General features: G+C 40.2%; 1 long non-coding RNA gene across 1 annotated transcript; it reads left to right on the top strand.

Moving 5' to 3' along the window:
• Positions 1–2,150: 2,150 nt before the first annotated feature.
• On the top strand, positions 2,151–18,554 carry LOC133158637 (uncharacterized). Its single transcript, XR_009715256.1, has 3 exons — positions 2,151–2,322; positions 16,992–17,053; positions 17,128–18,554. It is a non-coding gene; the product is annotated as an uncharacterized LOC133158637 (long non-coding RNA).

Genomic DNA, 18,554 nt, shown 5'->3' on the forward strand with positions numbered 1-18,554 from the left:
TTACCAGGCACTCAGACCTGTTAAATCAACAGACGGCCGTGTCTATTGTCCTACAGCTTGATCTGGAGTGTGTGTGTTGGTTTGGCAGGGCTGGTAGGTCAGGGTAAGGTTTGGACAGCATTGGATCCCAACTAATCCCACAAAAAAGCAAAGATAAAACCAAGTCCAGGACCTCCGGCGCTTTGAGTACACCCTCTTCCACCTGCATACTCACACAGACACCGTGTTGTGATTATCAGACATATTCCAAAATTACGTTTTTTAATTCAACTGACCATGGATTTAAATGAGTTTTTTCTAGAGTTTGGTTTTGCATTGCCTAAGAAAGAGAGGAAGACTGGCGGTGTAGTAGAAAGAAAGTTCCCACTTCAATTTCTCTGCCAGCATTCATAATTCCCGAAACACTGTGAAACGTCTGCACAGTCAACATAAGCTTTGATGAAGCTCCGTGTCTTCTTGACCTTCAACTCCTTCAAACTCCTCTGCGACTATTTCAGAGGAAAGAATTAAGCCGTTGGGCGTGAGTGTAATGCACACCGCCCATGTGAATCGACTTTAAACGGGGAGGGGGACAAAGTCAGAACATGGCAAAAGGTTTTGATTTATGGGGGTAGAACTACATTTGATATTCATTTCCTCAGCGGTGGCCAGCTAAAAAAACAGCCTGTAAATAGACCCGTCCTGACAATGGTGCAGTGTGGAGAGAGAGAACGAGAGAGAGAGACAGAAACTGCATGCGTGCGTCACTCCTATTTTAGGAATGCTTCGGGGCTCTTTCAGTCCAATTCAGGCCAGATGTTTCTGATTCGCTAAACACATATAATAAGTAATTATTGAAAACACCTTTCACTCGCCCAGTGTTGTGCGGTGCTTCATTTTGTGTAATCGAAGCTGCGGTTTCTCAAACAGGCACTGGATCCAAGACTTTATTGAAAGCCAGCTAAACTGCCCTGCAGTCAGAATTTCCTGATTCAAGATGAGAGAAAAGGGAGCTTAAAGACATATTACCAGTCCCGCTTTGGTGAGAAGATGGAGTGAGAGAGGGGCGGTCTGGAGTTGTTGGAGAGAAGAAGAGGGAAAGATCAGCAGATTTCATAGCCATCCAGGTGGAACAAGATGAAAAGATTGCTTCGAGATAGAAATGATGAGGCTGCTCATTCTTGGGAGGCATGCAGAACTGCTACGGAAATATTCACGAGTTACTATATTACAAAAAATACATAGTGGTAACATGGGTTCAGTTACCACTCAGTGATGTGAACGCATCTACCGGAATAGAAAAAAAAAAAAAATCCATGTTCATTCCATGCAAGGTTAAAATATATTTCTGAAAACACTACAGTATGGATCTCTGGTACAAATCGCAATTGTGCGCTATGGTGATCATCACTTGAATTATTTGTTGTGGTACAGCACGACATAAGAATCGTTTTGCTGTTAAATATAATTATAATAGACAATATAATAATATATATTAAAATATAATATATACTAAATATATGATAAAATATTATTTCTCAATGACAACTGCCACGAGTCTTGCCTTCAAAAGAAATGTCTAATTTGAAAATGACAGTTTGTGATGTGGCAATATGGAGTTTGAAATGGTGATCGCCTGCGATGCAAGTGATGGCGGACTCCTCCTACAACATTTCCACACAGAAATTACCCCAGGGGGACAACTTTCTAAAGTGTACCAAAATAAATCATCAAACAACAGTCTTGTTGCCTAAATAAAGCATGTGAATCATCACATGCTTGCTTTCTCATTACTAGTTATTGCTGTGTTCATGCTACAATACATAGAACAGATGAGTCCATACATGTAGTCGGTGGGATGAATTATTCTTGTCTCTCCTTGCACTGTACTTTTGGTTATCCCCCGTACGACTACTTTTACAAGTCGCTGCCGAGCTATGTTTGCACAAGCTTACATTTCTACAAATTGGTGTCTGATTCTGTGGGGGTGTCTGGGTTCCTGTTCTCCATGTGGGTGTTTGTGCACCGTGTGTGCAAGATGGGGAGTGAGGAAGAAAGAAAGAAGGAGATGGGATGGGGGATGACAAGCTGGATCTGATTATGGCTTGGAATGACTGGGAGGCTTTGCGGTGCGGTGCTTTCTCAATAGCACATTCCTGTGAGCAAGCCGAGGCAGGATCCAAAACTCCGGACCAGCCCCTGCCAGAGGGATTGAGGAAAATGAAACGGTCGAAACTTACATTTCAAAAGGCCTAGCTAGATGGAAGGACGGGAGCCGAAATAATGATTAATCAGTGTGCTGTGCTACATCCAGGAGATATTTTTTCTTTGGTCTACATTAAGGTTGGAACAAGGGTTTATTGTTTTGGGGTTATTGGTGGAGTAAACATGGCCGCTTAAATTGCCAACAGTGAGTAGAGCGACATTTGCAAACAGAAAGCAACTTAGCAGAAGCAATGTTGTCATTTTTGGTACGTGTGTGTTTGGCAGTGTGCCAGTCTGCTCAAGTAAGCACTTTGCAGTGACCACTCAGTCCGGAAATGCAAAACACTCATTAGCTCTGAAATAAATTCTTAGTAGACAGGCGCCCATGTGCTCGGCCTAAAAACTAGTGCATCTTCATTTTAGTGTGGGGCAAGTCTAGTTTTGTAATTCTGGCACCACGGTGTGTGCCTTTTTTTTTTTTTTTGCATCTTTGCCATTTTTAAAACTTCTCCTTTTCTGATATTTAGACAAAAAGACAGTTGGAAGTGGCAAGACTACCAAACATATTACTGAGTTACAGAAAAGAAATCAACTGCTCCGATCATTTAGGGGAAGCCCGCAACCGCATCAAAATCTTGTTTGGTTTGATTTAGCGTGTTCCGAGTGCATGCCAATTGGATGTGTGTGTCTAAATTGCGTAACATTATTGGGAGACGGCACTACCAGTTATCTCTGTGTGATGAAATGAACCAGGCACGAGCAAAGGCAGAGCTGAAAGGAGGAATGTCAAAAGTGATATAGTATGACTCCATCTTGGAATTGGCTCAGAGTTTGACCTTATCAGGGGTGTCAAATTCATTTTTATAGCAGGCCACGTAGTTATGGTTTCCCTCGTGGGCTCATTAATACTTTCTTATATTATCGCATACACGCAACAGAATCCAGCATAAAAAAACGTCAACGATTTTCTAATTTGTTTTGAAAGTGGGGTTTTAAATAAATGTTGCAGTACCTCAGTGTTATTAAAATATAAGACCATTTACAACTATTTTAACAAGAAATATGAAGTTGACACACGAGTTGTCTTTGCGGGCCACATAAAATGATGTGGCAGGCCGGATCTGGCCCACGGGCCTTGAGTTTGACATCAGTGCCTTAGTTGATTTAGAGGCTCCAAATTCATATTGCTGAATACACAATAGGTTGTCATCCTTTTTCTTTCTGCTTTTTCAAAAATATTTACACAGGTAGAAAATATCAGTTCTCCTGCAAAATGTAGGTTTCTCACCCATTTTTCAAACACAATGCTTAAAGATGCAAAATCACAAGGCCTCATGCATACACGCATTCCCCGTCGATGGCTTTGGGCATGGGTAGACGGAAAACTGACATACTGACACGAGTCAGTGAAAACCAGACGTCCCGTAAGGAAACCAGATAAGGAGGCCTTCCTCCCACTGCTTACTCATCTCAGTGCCAGGAAATGCATGTGTGGAGGGAGCTGGGGGAAGACCAAAAGGGTTTTCCAGGTCTTTGCACAGCCCTTTGTTCCTTCAACTACTCCCGCCACCATCGCTGCCGACTGTAAACACCTCAACGGACTTACAAAAGAACCCCCCCCTCGACCCGACCCGACCAGTTTACCGGGAAGTCAGTGTGAAAGCAAGCTTTTGATTTACTGCAAGGAGGAAATAACATTGACTTGTCCATGCACTGCTTTTGCCCTTCCCTCCACACTTACTCTTTGTTTAAAGGTTTGTTTACTATTCTCTCTATGGAAAATCCTTCAGGAATGTGGAGGAAGTGGGAGTTTCCTCCCAGTGCAAATTTTAATAGGTTTTGATGGAGGGGAACAAGAGAAGAAGGAGGCAACCTTTTCAATATTTCAAAATGCTTCAGGTAGCCACTGTGTGTGCACATGTGTGTGTTTGGATATGCGACGAGGCAAGCAGTTGCACAATCTGAAACAAGTCAGAGAAGAAAGCTTAGCAGAAAAATATATTTTCATGGATGCTACACTTCAATATTAAGCAGCCCAATAATTCTTGTCAATTTGACACACTTTCAGAACCAAGCAGCTGAAAAAATATTTACTTGGCTCTTTAATTTCACACTTGTTGGGTTGGAAGTGCCCCCCAGAGAACACTATTTGTATATAAGGAATGGATTTTTTTTTTTCCCCCTTTGGACTGGTGATGGTGATGCGCAAGCTCAGACTATTTTTGTCTCCTCTCCCAGAAGAACATTAAGGGTTTGATTTACATATGTGCGTGTGTAAAAACAGGCATAAACTTGATTGCACAACAAAACAGATGTGAAAGTTGATCTATTAAGCAGATGCCACTAGGATTATGTCTGCCAAATGCTTTAATTGGAGTGGCCTTGCAGACACCAATGACCCGCTCATGATAGGACAACTCGGTCCTTTTCTGAAGCTCTTCTTGAACTCACCATGATGATAAAAACCTGACCTTTCTTACCCTGATGCAATTTTATCAACTCTTGCAAACTTGTCTGCAATGCCAAACACCCACTAAAAGCCATTTTAATTTTTTGGTACAAACTCAAGTCTTAACAAAACAAATTTATATGAATAAAAACATGTTTAAACTTAGCAATATTGCATGACTTTGGTTTGTGAGCAATATTTTGTGGTTGATGCAGTCATGCTTGTCCACACACAGAGAATGACCCCTTGAAAAGAGGCTGAATCATCTATTTTAATAAAGAGCCTGTATTTCCATGCCTCTCAAATTCTGACACTGTCTTGACCACTAAAGCACCAAGGCTGCCCATAGAAATGTCCACAGAAAAATGGAGGCCTGCCGACTGAATCAATGCAATAGTGTGTATTTAAAAATGTGACTGGCAAGCAAAAAAAAATATAAATAAATAATAATAAATAAATAAAATAATCCAGACCTCTCCGCTAAAGTGGAGAACAACTTTCAAAACATCTATACACCAATACCTCGCTGCAATTGAAGGACGTCTGGGACCAAGTCAATTTCTTGCCTTCCGTCAGCCATTGTGGGCATGAAAAATCAAAATGTGGTATACCATGCTGATCACGACAGACATGTCAGTGGAACTTGGCTGCAGCACTTTTGCTCTGACCTACCAATTAGTGGATGGAAAAATGCTGACGTTATTGCGGGCGAATTTGAAATTTGAATGGTCAGAGGAACAGTCCAGTCCCATTGCTAATATACTTAAAGGTACACACTTTGAATGTGTTTGTACTGGCCAAAGGTGTGTGTGGGAAAGTTGAATAAAAATGTCTGACTGACGTGTGTGTAGATGTCTATGTTTGCAGGTGATGATTTGATCTTTGCTGTGTTTATGTGTGAATGGGCTCGAGGAATTCCAACTCCCCCCTATCAAGCAATCTGTTCATCTCTCAGCACTCTTGTAGGAGGACATGAAAGTCTCGAGCGGGTGATCATAGGACTGGTTTTTCTTTTTTTTTTTAGAAACAAGCCTATCATACTGGTATGCAGCGTGTCTGTCAACGCTCAGTGGACTAGGATTGTTTTGGACTATTGTTTAGATACTGAGATTCTGCTGCTTCTCCTTGGAGGCTATCTAGTTATAGAGTTATTGCAAAATATGGCAAATAGATATAATTTCTCCCTCTTTTCTTTGAAAATAATAAAATTATAGAAGTTATTCATGTATAACCAATGTACATCTTCAAATTAAGTACACATGACATTGTGATTGGTGACAACTGTACCAAGGAAAATATTATAAAATATATATCTATATATATATCTATAGTATCTGTGCTTTTAAAGTATGCTTGAGGCGCTTTATTCATTTATCCTCTCGTGAGGATGAAAATGGAGTTGCCCTACAGTGAATACAAATTTTTCATTGTTACACACCTTTATGGAATTTTGTGGACAGGTTGGGCAGTGAACTAAAATATTTCCAGGAATTCATTCTGATAGACTGATAAGTATCATCATTTGTTCGTTAGTTCCTTCGTTCATTCTCACCACCGCTTATTCTGTTCACGGCTGTGGGGGCCACCGAAGTCCAACATGATTAAAGGTTCCACTGACCAGAATAAGGGCGCCGGGATACAAATTTTTTTATCTCACAATCACCGCTTGCATGACGTCATCCTTGCACCAGCTGATGGTTGAATGTCAACAAACAAATGCGCTTTTGGAACAACTATGAGTATGTCCGTTTTATTGGCGAGCGACCTCACAATTCCCAAAACGACAAATGGAAGAAATGCGTCAAATCTGTGAACAATGACATATTGCTTTATCTCCACACGAGTGACTCCTGAGGGATTTCAAAGTAAGAATGTTTCTGTAGTAATTATAGACATAAAAAAAAAAAAGGGTGCCGATAACATAGCATGCAAAAGGTCAACATGCTGTAGACTGTATCGCACCTGCCTTTGTCTTTGCTTTCTCAACCGTGAACTGTTGTGTTTGAGTGTGAAGGCTGCCATTCAAGTTTTCTTTAAACCAGCGTCTGCTCCCACAGCATCTCACAATGCAGTGCTGATTGTCAGGGAAACTTTCATGTGCATTTATTGTTTTTCAACTGTGCCGTGTCTACAATAGCTGCCGAGGAGGGAACTTAAGGGGCACTCGGAGCCAGGTCATTTTCTAAGACAAAGAAAAAATGTTTGACTTTCATCACGCAATAACAAGGAAAATATATAACTTTGATCACAATGTTTTTCTTGATCACGTGGACACAAAACAGTAATGTGTCGACGTTAGGTTCAACTTTTGATCGGACTTTGCTAAAAAAAAAAAAATCAACTATATATATAAAAAATATATGTATTCTATAAATATCTGACATTCCATCACGAGTTAGTTTTATCAACACCTCTTGTAAGCATAATAATATCAGCTCAAAATTTTACCCATCTGTTTTCCATACCACTTATCCCAATCAGATTGACGAGTGAGCCTATCTCAGCAGACTTTGCACCAGAGGCAGGTTACACCCTCAACTGGATTGCCAGCCAATTTCAGGGCACATTGTAGGCAAACAACAGTTCAACTCATATTGACATCATCATCATCATCATCATCATAAATTAATTAAGAGTCTTCAACCTTACATGTAGTATGTTTTAGAAATATAGGAGGAAGCCAAGAGAAACTTTCGACAGTGCGTCAAACATGCTAACCAGTCTTCAAAATAAATGACATCCTGCAGTATTGGTAAACGGTGGTAGAGCAGGATATTATTCATCATGTTCTTTCTGCCAACCTCATGCCTCATCACGCTTGTGAATGTCAGTTGATAACCAGTAAAAGCGTGAGATGTGAAAACACGTGGCATCATCAGCCTTCAACTGCTGACTCAAATGTCCCAACTCAACAAGAGAAAATATAAAAGATGCATTTATTGTTCAGATTCACAGCTTCAAAGTATATCGAAATATGATTTGCTGTTGACGTCAGCATTTCCCACCATTTTCCTATTTGAGGCGGCCATTTTTGAAAGGAAATTTGGCACAGGTTTTATGGACGGGTGCCATTCTTGACTCCATACCCATCGTACATATCCATATACATGTTCACTTGATACTATTTCTACTTGTTCTACTCTTTATGTAACTACAATGTGTGTTGGCCGCATATGGTCAGGATGGCTGGAGCCCCAGACTGAAACAAATCATCACGATGACATCAGAGGACAAAGTGTACTCATAATAATGTTGGTTTCCATGTCTACGATTTGCGCCCAAGAGTGTGGCCTTCACCTCCAGCCTGGTCCCATCACACTGGATCAGTTTCATTCTGACCTCCATACTGACTTCAAACTATAATTTGACACTGGTTTCCTTATCTTTGCTTTTGGTTGTCCGTTAACTTGCTTCTCTTCACCCTTATGACTCTTCATTCCTGTCTGTTTCTCTTTTGGTTCACTCTTTGATGACTGTTTTTCTTGGCACACTGGTGGTTTAGTTCCAGTGACAAAGCAAATTTCCCTTCTTTTTTTTCCTTTCCTTACTTCATGAGTTATTCCTGGCCAATGTCTGTGTCCACAGGTGTTTCTCTGAAAAAGTTGCTCCCATTTTATTGACTTTCGTCCTCATTACATCACAGCATCAGAACATATGAATGAGTTTGATGATGTGCCTTTTTTCCATCAATCTGCCGCTTTCCTCAACACATCCTTCTGATTACGTCTACGTGAGTGTGCATCCGGTCAGGAGGTGTGTATCACTCCAGAATCTCTGGATTTAGGAAAGCCTGGCATGGTTTCTAAGGTTCCATGGAGAGAGAGAGGCAAGTGTTATGTAATTAGACCTAGTTCTATCAATGCTGCAGATGTGTGTTTTATCCATGCGTACGTGGGTGGGTGTTATGGTAAGCTATCCATCTCCAGGGCATCTGCTCTCCATTATGGTTTAAATGGATGTCAGATAAGAACATGACAAACAGATTTGGAGAGCCTGAGAGAGGCCGAAGCACACCCACTGGGGGAGCTAGAGACTCATTGCACAAAGGATAAGTCTTCCATTCGTCCTGCTCGTTTTTCAGCAAGGCCACACAAACTCAAATCATTTTGTCGATAATTTGTGGTGCCTGATGGGTTGGATTTGTCTTGAACAATACAATGGGTTGCAGCTGAGACGAAAATCATTAGAGAGTTTGCTTGTTGAACTTTATTCGCCTATTTGGGGTTAGTCTGAAGTCATGGATGCTACCACATGTCGGGAAATTGACTTAATCGCAACTGGATTTAGAGTGGACATGCAGTCAATATTCAGGTTGAGGTCAAAATTTCGGTTTCTGAAACATTTGTAAAAACCTGTTTACATGCGTCCGAGTTGCTCCTTCATTTAAATATCTTGATTCGACTCACGGACGGTTTTTAAAAACCCGATTAAGAGCACATTCAGGCTTTTTCTGCATGTAAATGTATTCCAGAGTCCATATATCAGAGTGAATTTGTGCACATCCATGCATGTAGACCTGTATGCTAACCGTACATTTCCGAGATAACGTATGCCAGATGTGCACAACTCTTCAATCCTCCGAGTCCACTTACTGTAAGTCCGTTAATAGTGCTTGACAAGTCCTGACGTGTAGCTATCGCGGCGGTTTATAAAGCAAGCCGAGGGAAATTTTTTTGCACTGCTCCCATGCAAAACATTGCATGTGTTTACATACTTCAGCTTTACATGTTCTATAATGATGGGTGAAATGAAACCTGTTGCAACATTTCAGTTGTCTTTGATTTATAGGCGTGTTGATTCAGCCAACAAGCAATTAGTGGAAAGCCTATTGGCAACCTCAAGAGGTCTCATAATCTACAGGGAACCATTGCTCATTATGTGAGATGATGAAAAGCATCAGAGCGTGTAAAGACGGACGGGGAAAGTATAATACTTTAACTCTTTGTGTCTGACATATTCTACAATTAAAGCAATAAGATTCAATAGGAATATATTGGTTGTTGACTATATGATGGCTAGCAGTTAACTTTTTTAACTCTTTAAGTGAGCTAATTTCTGTTAAAATTGCAGTTCGCTCAAGTGCTGTTGCTGCACATCAGTTTGCAGCAGGAATAAATAACAAATAATTAAAAAAATATATATAATAAATAATAGAATACATATATAAAATAAAATAATTATAAATAAAATAAATAAAAACTAAAACACTGGCCCTTCTATGACTGGCATGTGTGATCCATGCAATTACATAAAATAGTCGCCATCAGATTGCACTCAGAGTCCAGGAAGGACAAAAACATTCTGAGAAAAATCACAGATGGATGCTTTTTGTACATAAATAAACAGTGGATGTGTCCGAGGGTAAGAGGGCGTCTGGTCACCCCAATGAACACATGCAAGCAAGCTCACACGCTGTCACGTACTGATAACTCTCAGCTGCTCTGGACAACAACCAGCACTGTCTCGCAATGACAATAATAAATAATAAACTTGTTCAGTTTTATCACAATTAACTGTCTTACAGTCACCCCTAAATGCACCCGAGCATGCATACACATGCGCACACACACACACAGACACTCACACACACAGCCCTTGTTGGACCAGTTTACAATTTGGGTTTGGTTCTTTTGTGACTGTGTGATTGATGGCCTCTGGGTGTGAATGGTAACAAGCATAGCACTTTATTTTCCCAAGCACAAAGCCCTAAGATAGTGTCAAATAAACTGAAGCAAAATATTGTATTTGAAATAACTAATAAATAAAGCCCAATATTGGAAATTGAAAGGGAAAGAGTAGTGTACTTCCATTTCTCATCCCCATGCTAAGCCATTTTTTTCCATGAAAAAATATTAACAATTTTAATGGTTATATACTATATTTAGTTGTTTCATATGTATGAATAAACCTTGGTAATCGTCCTAAATATAGGCAGTCTCTTTTTTATAACTTTTTCTCTTTTTATAATTAAAGAGGGAAACATGCTTTCTCTTGAGACTTAATCCTATTTTAATTTTATTCATTTGAAATGAGTCAGGAATGCGTTTGTGTATAATACACATTTAGAAAAATGCCGCTGCTGCAGCAAAAAAAAAAGAAAAAAAAAGAAATAAGCTAGTTTCCTGCCATAACTGGGTTGGAAATGTTCTCTGAGTCTATTTTCTCTCAATTAATAAGTTGACTGTTTTCATCATGGCTACTGTACTATAACGGGCTCTATCTACAGCTCACAATTAGGCTAAGATCTTATCATGGCCTTGGCCCTCCATGTTCTCCTCCCAGCTCTTTTTCATCCCCCTTAAAAGAATGCTTGTTTATCTTTCACCCACTGCAGAGAAGTCAAGAACAAAGATACTTTTTGTGGTTTTGTTGGTGCATGTGACACTCAGAGTGTGCAAACATGAGTGCTGGTGGTGCAGAAAGTGGGTGAAATATCATTGCTGGAGGAGAAACTCGTTTGGAAAAGATGCAAACTGTCAGTGGATTGGAAACTTTCACAAGAGTACAGTCTTTCATGTTGGAGCATGATTTTCCTCTCTTTAAAAGCTGAACCCCTGCACTTCCAGTTGCCCCTGTCGGAATAGTTTCTCATGCATTTGCTTGGATGTTCGAATTTCCACAGACGTGTTACATACAACCGCTCACATTACCGGGTGCATACAAATTCAAAGCAGAAAAATTCAATGCCTATTAAATTTATTGCATTTACTTTTTGCACATATTTTTCACAGCGTAAAAAAGCAGAAAACAAATGTAAAAAAAAATAAAATCGAGTTCTCACAGACATGCAAGATGGATGGAATAGAACAGAATATGCATGCAACTCCATAGGGTACAACAATATCAAAGCAGATTGTATTATTATTATCGATGAACATTACCTATGGCAGGCTTAGTGATAGGCTGTGCAGTTCCTATATGGATGGGGGGGCAGGATTGGGGTGCATGGGGGTGGGCGATGAGTTGAAATAAGAAACAGCTGCTTGCTCTAAATTACTGGCGTTTTGTCAAATCTTTTGAGGAGAGGAATTGGAATTACCAAAGTCAAATGTTCTAATATAAAGGAATTGGTCTGCTATTATGATGCTACAATAATTACCTGAATTATATAATCAGGCTCAAGCAATTTGAGAAATCAATCCAAGGAAATGCACATCCAGGAAATGAGCACGTCTTAGAGTGTAAATAGTTTTAGCCATTTTTTTTATGGGTACGGCAGTGTTTTGTTGCCTGTGAAGAACATTTGTTTAGTTAGAAGCGTAACCAATTTTAAATTAGGGAGCTGTCAATGGATGAAAAAAACAAAAGCTGAGAAGAAAAAAAAAATACAAACACTGGTCATAGCCTACACAAATATTTGTAATTACCTAAATCACAGAGCACAAATTAAGAGGCGCTGATGAGTGAAATGTTTAGAGAGCTGCAAAGACCCTAACACAACTGTTAGTGACATCAGCAATAACCTCCAGAAGGCAAGAATCCAGGACACTGAGGGGAGTAACGTCCCAAAACAAACAAATGAAAGAGGCTGTAAAAAGCTGAAGAATAATCACAAAAGAAGAATGTAAACATTTGCGGAAGACTGATGAGTCTTGGGCTTCGTGCATTCAAGCATTGTATTTTCAACCATTTTCACAACTGTCAAAATAAATTTGGCATGATCAAGAAATGACTGACGTTCTCACACATTTTCCCCTCGCGTATTACCCCAAAATAAAATGTTGCTTCATATGTGAATATACAAATCTCAGCTACCGTTTTGCAACCGCTATATAGTTGATACATAGTCTGATTCAATTTTGATGGATGAAGGCTGCAGACAGAAAAAAAAAAAAAAAAGAAAATCACACGTGTACCGATATGTGAACAAAAGGTTCAAGTCAAGAATAAACATGGCTGTCCTTCAGGAACGATGAAGCTCAGAGTCAGAACCACCATAAGGAATTAAACAAATGATTGCAGTGTAAGATTCTTGGATTTGGAGCACAATTCTGGGGTTGAACCTTAATCCCTCACAAATCATACAAGCTTATTACTTTTAGTCCATTAGTGGTCACTTTATGGCCAAAACAAGAGACTCAACCTATACGTCCCCCCCATTTATTTTCAAGGCCCACACACTTTAAAATCCCTCATTCCACGCCAATCTGCCTCATACTCAACCCTATAATTGTAGTGGGGGAAAAAAAAAATCTGTGGCTGTTATTTTTATTGAATTCCCAATAACTTTACCAAGACTACAGTTAAGTAGAGCAGCCTGGGATTCGTGCCTCAAGTATGTGGGCCAATCTGAGGCCAGTGGGAATCTGGAGCCAAGCAGGGAGGTGGAAAGGTCATTGGATGTGTGTGTGTGTGCAATTTTTCTTATTGATTTATTTTATTTTTCATACGGCGCAGGGGGAAAACAAGGCAGCGTTGCCAGGTTTAAATCCACCCAATGGACAAATGGACACTAATAAACAGACTTAATCCGCTGGGAGTAGCTTTGCGTGATTTTGCGTGAGTGACGAAATGCATGTGAAGCGTGTGATTATATATGGCCGCTTATGTTTTACAATGCAACTTACTCTGAAAAACATGACCAAGCTTCATATCGCCTTCCATGAATTTTCACGGATCCTCATTGATTTGTTCTGCAACTGTTGTTTTTTTTGCTGTACAGTGACCCCTCGCTTTTTTTGCGCTTCATCTGTCGCAAATGCGCTACGTTGCGGGTTTAGAAGTACTATATGAGAATGTCTATAAGTATAAATGTAATTTTCAGGAAAGAGAAGGAAAGGAAGAACAAGTAGGCTATATCATTATGCTACATTGTATATCTTATGTCTTGTGACTTCCAAGTGTGTGCATGTGTTTCTGTGCCTGTGTTTGTGTGCGAATCTGCGGTAAACGTGTTCTGGTCAGTGTAACTCAATTTAAGCGTCAAACTATGTCATGAAATCAGGCCTGCTGTATATTTTACCCCTCTGCTCTCCAACGTTGGAGATACCGCAACACTTTTTTCATTTTCACACACGCACACACCAATGCAGCGGTTGCCCAGTGCGTCCCAGAAAGCAGGTTCGGTTACAGAGTTAAGTGAATGGCAGCGGTGACACGGTTGACACTTGACTCTACCGCTGTGGGCACTTTAGAGTTATGAGGGCCTCTACTGACTCCCCACCAAATGGATTCCCAGATAAAGCATCCTGTCTGAGCTGCTAGGGGGTCTGGATGTGGATGTATGTGTGTCATTGAGCAGGAGCTTCAGTTCCCAGCATCAGTGGCTCGGCCACAGCTGTCCTCTGTGGTCTTTTGACTATTCCGATTGCAGTTGCTCTGATCTCTCGAAAGACTTTCCCACAGTCACCAGCAGTTGCCTCTATCTTACTTTGAACACATTTGCCTCGGCCCATGACTCCAACTCAGGATGTGTTGCTGTTGAAAAGGTTGCTTAGTACCGTAATTTTCGGACTGTAAGTCGCGTTTTTTTTCATAGTTTGGGTGGGGGGGGCGACTTATACTCAGGAGCGACTTATATACAAATATATATATGTTTTCTTTCACTTTTTTGGGCATTTTATGGCTGGTGCGACTTATACTCCAGTGCGACTTATAGTCCGAAAATTACGGTAGTCGCTTTACTGATTACTTTAAAAGTCAAGCTTGGTGTCCTGCAGCTCTTTTCTACTTTAAGACGTTCATTCCTGTTGGGGGATTTTGGTTGGGTACTTTTGCCTATGTCGACTTACACTTTATAACATTGTGTCCTGGCTGCATCTGAGTTCAAAATCTACTCCTATTATATGTTAATTGGATAAGTAACTCTAATCTGATTACCGGTCTAGAAATAGCAATGCGTTAAAGTGTCGGTTGCTAAAAACATGGTCGGTCTTATTCGAGTAACTCCGAGGCCGAAGCTGCTGCACTATTTCCGAACCTGGAGGAATAAAGCGGTTTGACTGCTGATTCTCAAACAGCGTAGGGTGTTGTTGCTGTTGATGCAACTGGAAGCTGGGCTGCAACTCAGTGGCCATTACCACTAAAATAGTACTGTGGTTTCCTGGGTCCACAAAAAAAACAAGTTGCGTGAAAAGTAATGCAGCATCTGCCAAGTGAGATGTTTGATTCCTGATTGTAGTTTGGCAAGAATATCATGCCTCGTCTATAGTGTGCACAACCAAGGGCCTCTTCGTTGTGTAAGTGTTCTCTCCAACCCAACATGTGTTGTGGCTCATCAAGGCAGAACATGGAAACTGTGAGTGTCTGCAGATGTTGAGAAAGAGAAGATGAGGCTTTTTTTCCATGCTGGCATTTGGTTTGAGCATGTTTCCTCACACGCCACGAAAACTCCCCAGTAGACCTTCTTCAACTAAATCTCAGACGCTTTAGGACAATCTCATAGTCAACATACTTCCCATCTCTAAAGAATAATCGTCTCGGGGGTTGGCGGCTCCAAGCAACATCTGTGAACAGAACAGACAAAGACATAAAATAAAAACCTCAGTGTTTTTTACATTCATATATCAGGACTCGAGAACTTTCAAAATACGACTTCAAGCCAGACTGTGATGAAAATAACATATGCTATCAACTATTCTGACTAATCCTGAAATATGACAGTTGCCACCCGGGAATCTACCCGCAATATCACCATGTAATCGCATCAGTATTTGGATGTGCCAACACAGAGGCTGCTCCACCACACAGAAGACAAAATGCGTGGGAGAATAACTTTGACCTTGAAAAGTATACATAAAGCCCGCGGTGTAAGCCATCTCTCATCATTGTCGTCAGACCTACAGACATTCACACGCTGCCCCCCCCCAGGCACCTGTTTGTTTGTGTTAAGATTGCGGTCAAGCCAGACTGAGCAATAACGTTTACGGACAGGAGAGACCAATCTGTGCTGAAATGTCGCTGCACCTCGACAGCCGCATTGTGTGCGATTTCTCCAGCGTCTTATTAAAGGTCTGAATAACTCACCAGACTGTTTCTCGGATATTTGTCTCAAATTTATTTTGGATGTACTGACCACAAGTTTTGTGCAGCCAAATATCTGCAAAATCATTCTGTGATACATGCAGGCAGGCGTGGGAAGGTCTGAGGAACACTACATCCTTAATTCTTTGTTAGCAGAAATCTCATTTATCATCAACGTACAGTATTTACTCAACTTTTTATTCTCAAACACTGTAAACTAAATTTGACAGCGAATGTAAAATATTTGACAAGATAATCACATAATTTAATTTCAAATGAAGTCCATGTGTTGGCTATTTGACGTTAGCCTATTATATGATGGCCATGGTAGGACGTATCATTGGGTGATTAAATGAGCTTTTTGGAAAACAATTTGTGAACCTTTATTTGTCTCCTTTTGGTCTTTCGAGGACTTATGCAATGTCATATTGTTCCTATTTAGGGAAATCAAGTCAAATAAACTGTGACGTGAGGCCAATCCAACTGTTATGTAAGGAGAATGTTACTTCATAAAATGTCTCTTGGAACGGCCACACTATCGATTCACAAGCCCTGTATTTTTTTTTTTTTCCACCCTGGATTGTTTTGCCTCTGAGATTATTGATGATGGAAAATAAATGGAAAACAATTACATCAAGGATTCACAGGCAATAAGAGCAGATTTTCCGTATGAAGTTTTTTTCAGTCATTGTGTGGATAAATTCACGTCTCATGAATCTTAGGGTCGTTTGAAGTTAATTCCATCCATCCATCCATTAATTCCTTGTGCAAAAATAATCTCTCATGCATTTATATTAGATACTTAACCTACATTGCACACTTTACTTGTTGTTCCTGTCCCCACTTTTTTTTTGCTCCAGGCATCAAAAGATGAACACAGTATTCCAAAGACAAAACAATAATCAATTTGCTTTGTAGTGTGTTCACATGACTATAGGTCGAAACGAATGAGCAGAATTCTGTTTTTATTTCCTTTTTATGTGCCGACTGCATTGGAATTGGGGTTTGTTCTATGCATGTCTTTGGAGATGTGGCTCATTTGGGAGCCAACTTAAGTACATCTAACCACATCTGGCCTTTATTCTCCATGCCATTACTCCAAATAGGATAAATTATATAGAAAACAAATGACTCTGTTCCTTAATGAACAAGAGTGAATCCGAGCTGTACGAGTGGGCTACTTCAAAGTCTGCTTGTAGATTTTTTTTTTTTCTGGCAGCTGAGAAATGTGATGACACATGATGCTTGTGGCTTTCCATTCATTTGCAGCTTGAGAAAAAAAAAGTGGGCTAGTCAGCCACCTTACGGCCACAGTCATCTTATTTTCTTCCCAAAATTATGACCGTTGCTTAGTCTTGGAATCAAAAATGATCTTGTAAAATTTATATTTCCACAGTAGCAAAGGTTTGAAATGTTTCCTTCAATCAAGTGATGATCCTAACCGTGTTTATTGATTACGTAAGTATGACAATACCATCGACGGCTCTTTCCATTTGGAGCAATCATTCCTTCCTCTTTCTGTTTCCATTCAGGCCACTTCCTGCAGCTGAGCTCAGCACTGATAGCACTTTGGTGCATCCCACTGGCCTGACCTTTGCCCTCATGGAGCGGATAAGGAAGTGTCAGCGGGAACAGGCAATGTCACGTTGGGTCTCAGCCTGATTCCTGGCTGCTCCATTGCATTTCTGTTCCTGCCTGTATGGAATCCTCCACATGTGTTTCCTGTTGTTTTTCACACTTGGAGCACAGCACACCAAAGCAGGGCCCTTTCCCCTCAATCTTTGTTGGGCTTGGCCTCTGGGAAAGGCTTAAATTTAGGTGTGGATAATAGAGAGATATATCACCCTTGAACTTTTTTGTAACATGACTAATACAACTGAGACTCGTTATGATCATCCTAGCCTTTTACTGTCCATTTTATATTTTGAGATCATAATGGCTTACAACTTTGTAAAGTTGTGGGGAAAGATCCAACTCGGAGCAAAAAATATATAAATATACAATTAAAATGTAATTCAGCACTAAAATATGTGCCAACAAATAATACTTTCAATCACCTGTTTGATTATTGATAGCTTTGCCTGCCATTGGTTGTCAATGAGTTTAATATTGTGGCTTTGACTGAGGTTTTTCATGAACGCACAAAGCTCCAGTTATGTGCAAAGTGCATCAAACGCGTTTTTCCATCTGCCATTGATTAGCAGAATACTTCCTGGATCATGCAGGGTGATGTAAGACAGACGACGCAATTGCTTATTTTTCCATTCTATTGACAACATGGTGACTCAGCATCTTAACTTTGTCAGCATCGTCCAAAATTGATTTGCGTTTTGTTTTCCATGGACCATGGAAAAATTGTCTTTTTTGTGATGTCTGGGTGCACGAGTCACTTTAGTGCGTACTCATGTTTGATCTTTGACATAAAATAAAAATAAGCGTAAAAATAAGGTAAACAAGAAATAAAAAAGAGGCTACAAGGAGTTTAAATTGACTGCAATTTATCTTGTTTGGGCACGATTTTAGCATTCAGATTAGGGACCAACATTGAAGAGCAATTAATGATGAGATTAATGAAGCACTGTAAAAGACAATGGTAAAAACTAAAAACGTTGGACTTTATCGCAGTTTAACAGCTGGCTTCGTGATGGATTGTTGAAAAATACACAAAGTATCACAAAGATTTTAGCATGTCCCACTTTAAGAAAGAGTCGACATCAGAGAGTGGAAATTGGACTATTCTGACCTAATTATCTCCAGGATAGTGCCAAAGCCAGGCTGTTTATACGGCCTCTGATTTTTCCATAAAATATGGAGCTTGTAGAGACTTTATTAGAAGCAGCCGGGCTCATCTGCTCTCTCTCAGGCTGTGGTTCGTCTACTGGGACTACAGCTCTTTCAACTGAAAGAACAGCAAAACCAGAAAACCTCCCCCACCTTGACAGATCACGGCTCTCGCATT

Source organism: Syngnathus typhle, linkage group LG8 (assembly GCF_033458585.1).
Source record: "Syngnathus typhle isolate RoL2023-S1 ecotype Sweden linkage group LG8, RoL_Styp_1.0, whole genome shotgun sequence".
NCBI lineage: Eukaryota > Metazoa > Chordata > Actinopteri > Syngnathiformes > Syngnathidae > Syngnathus > Syngnathus typhle.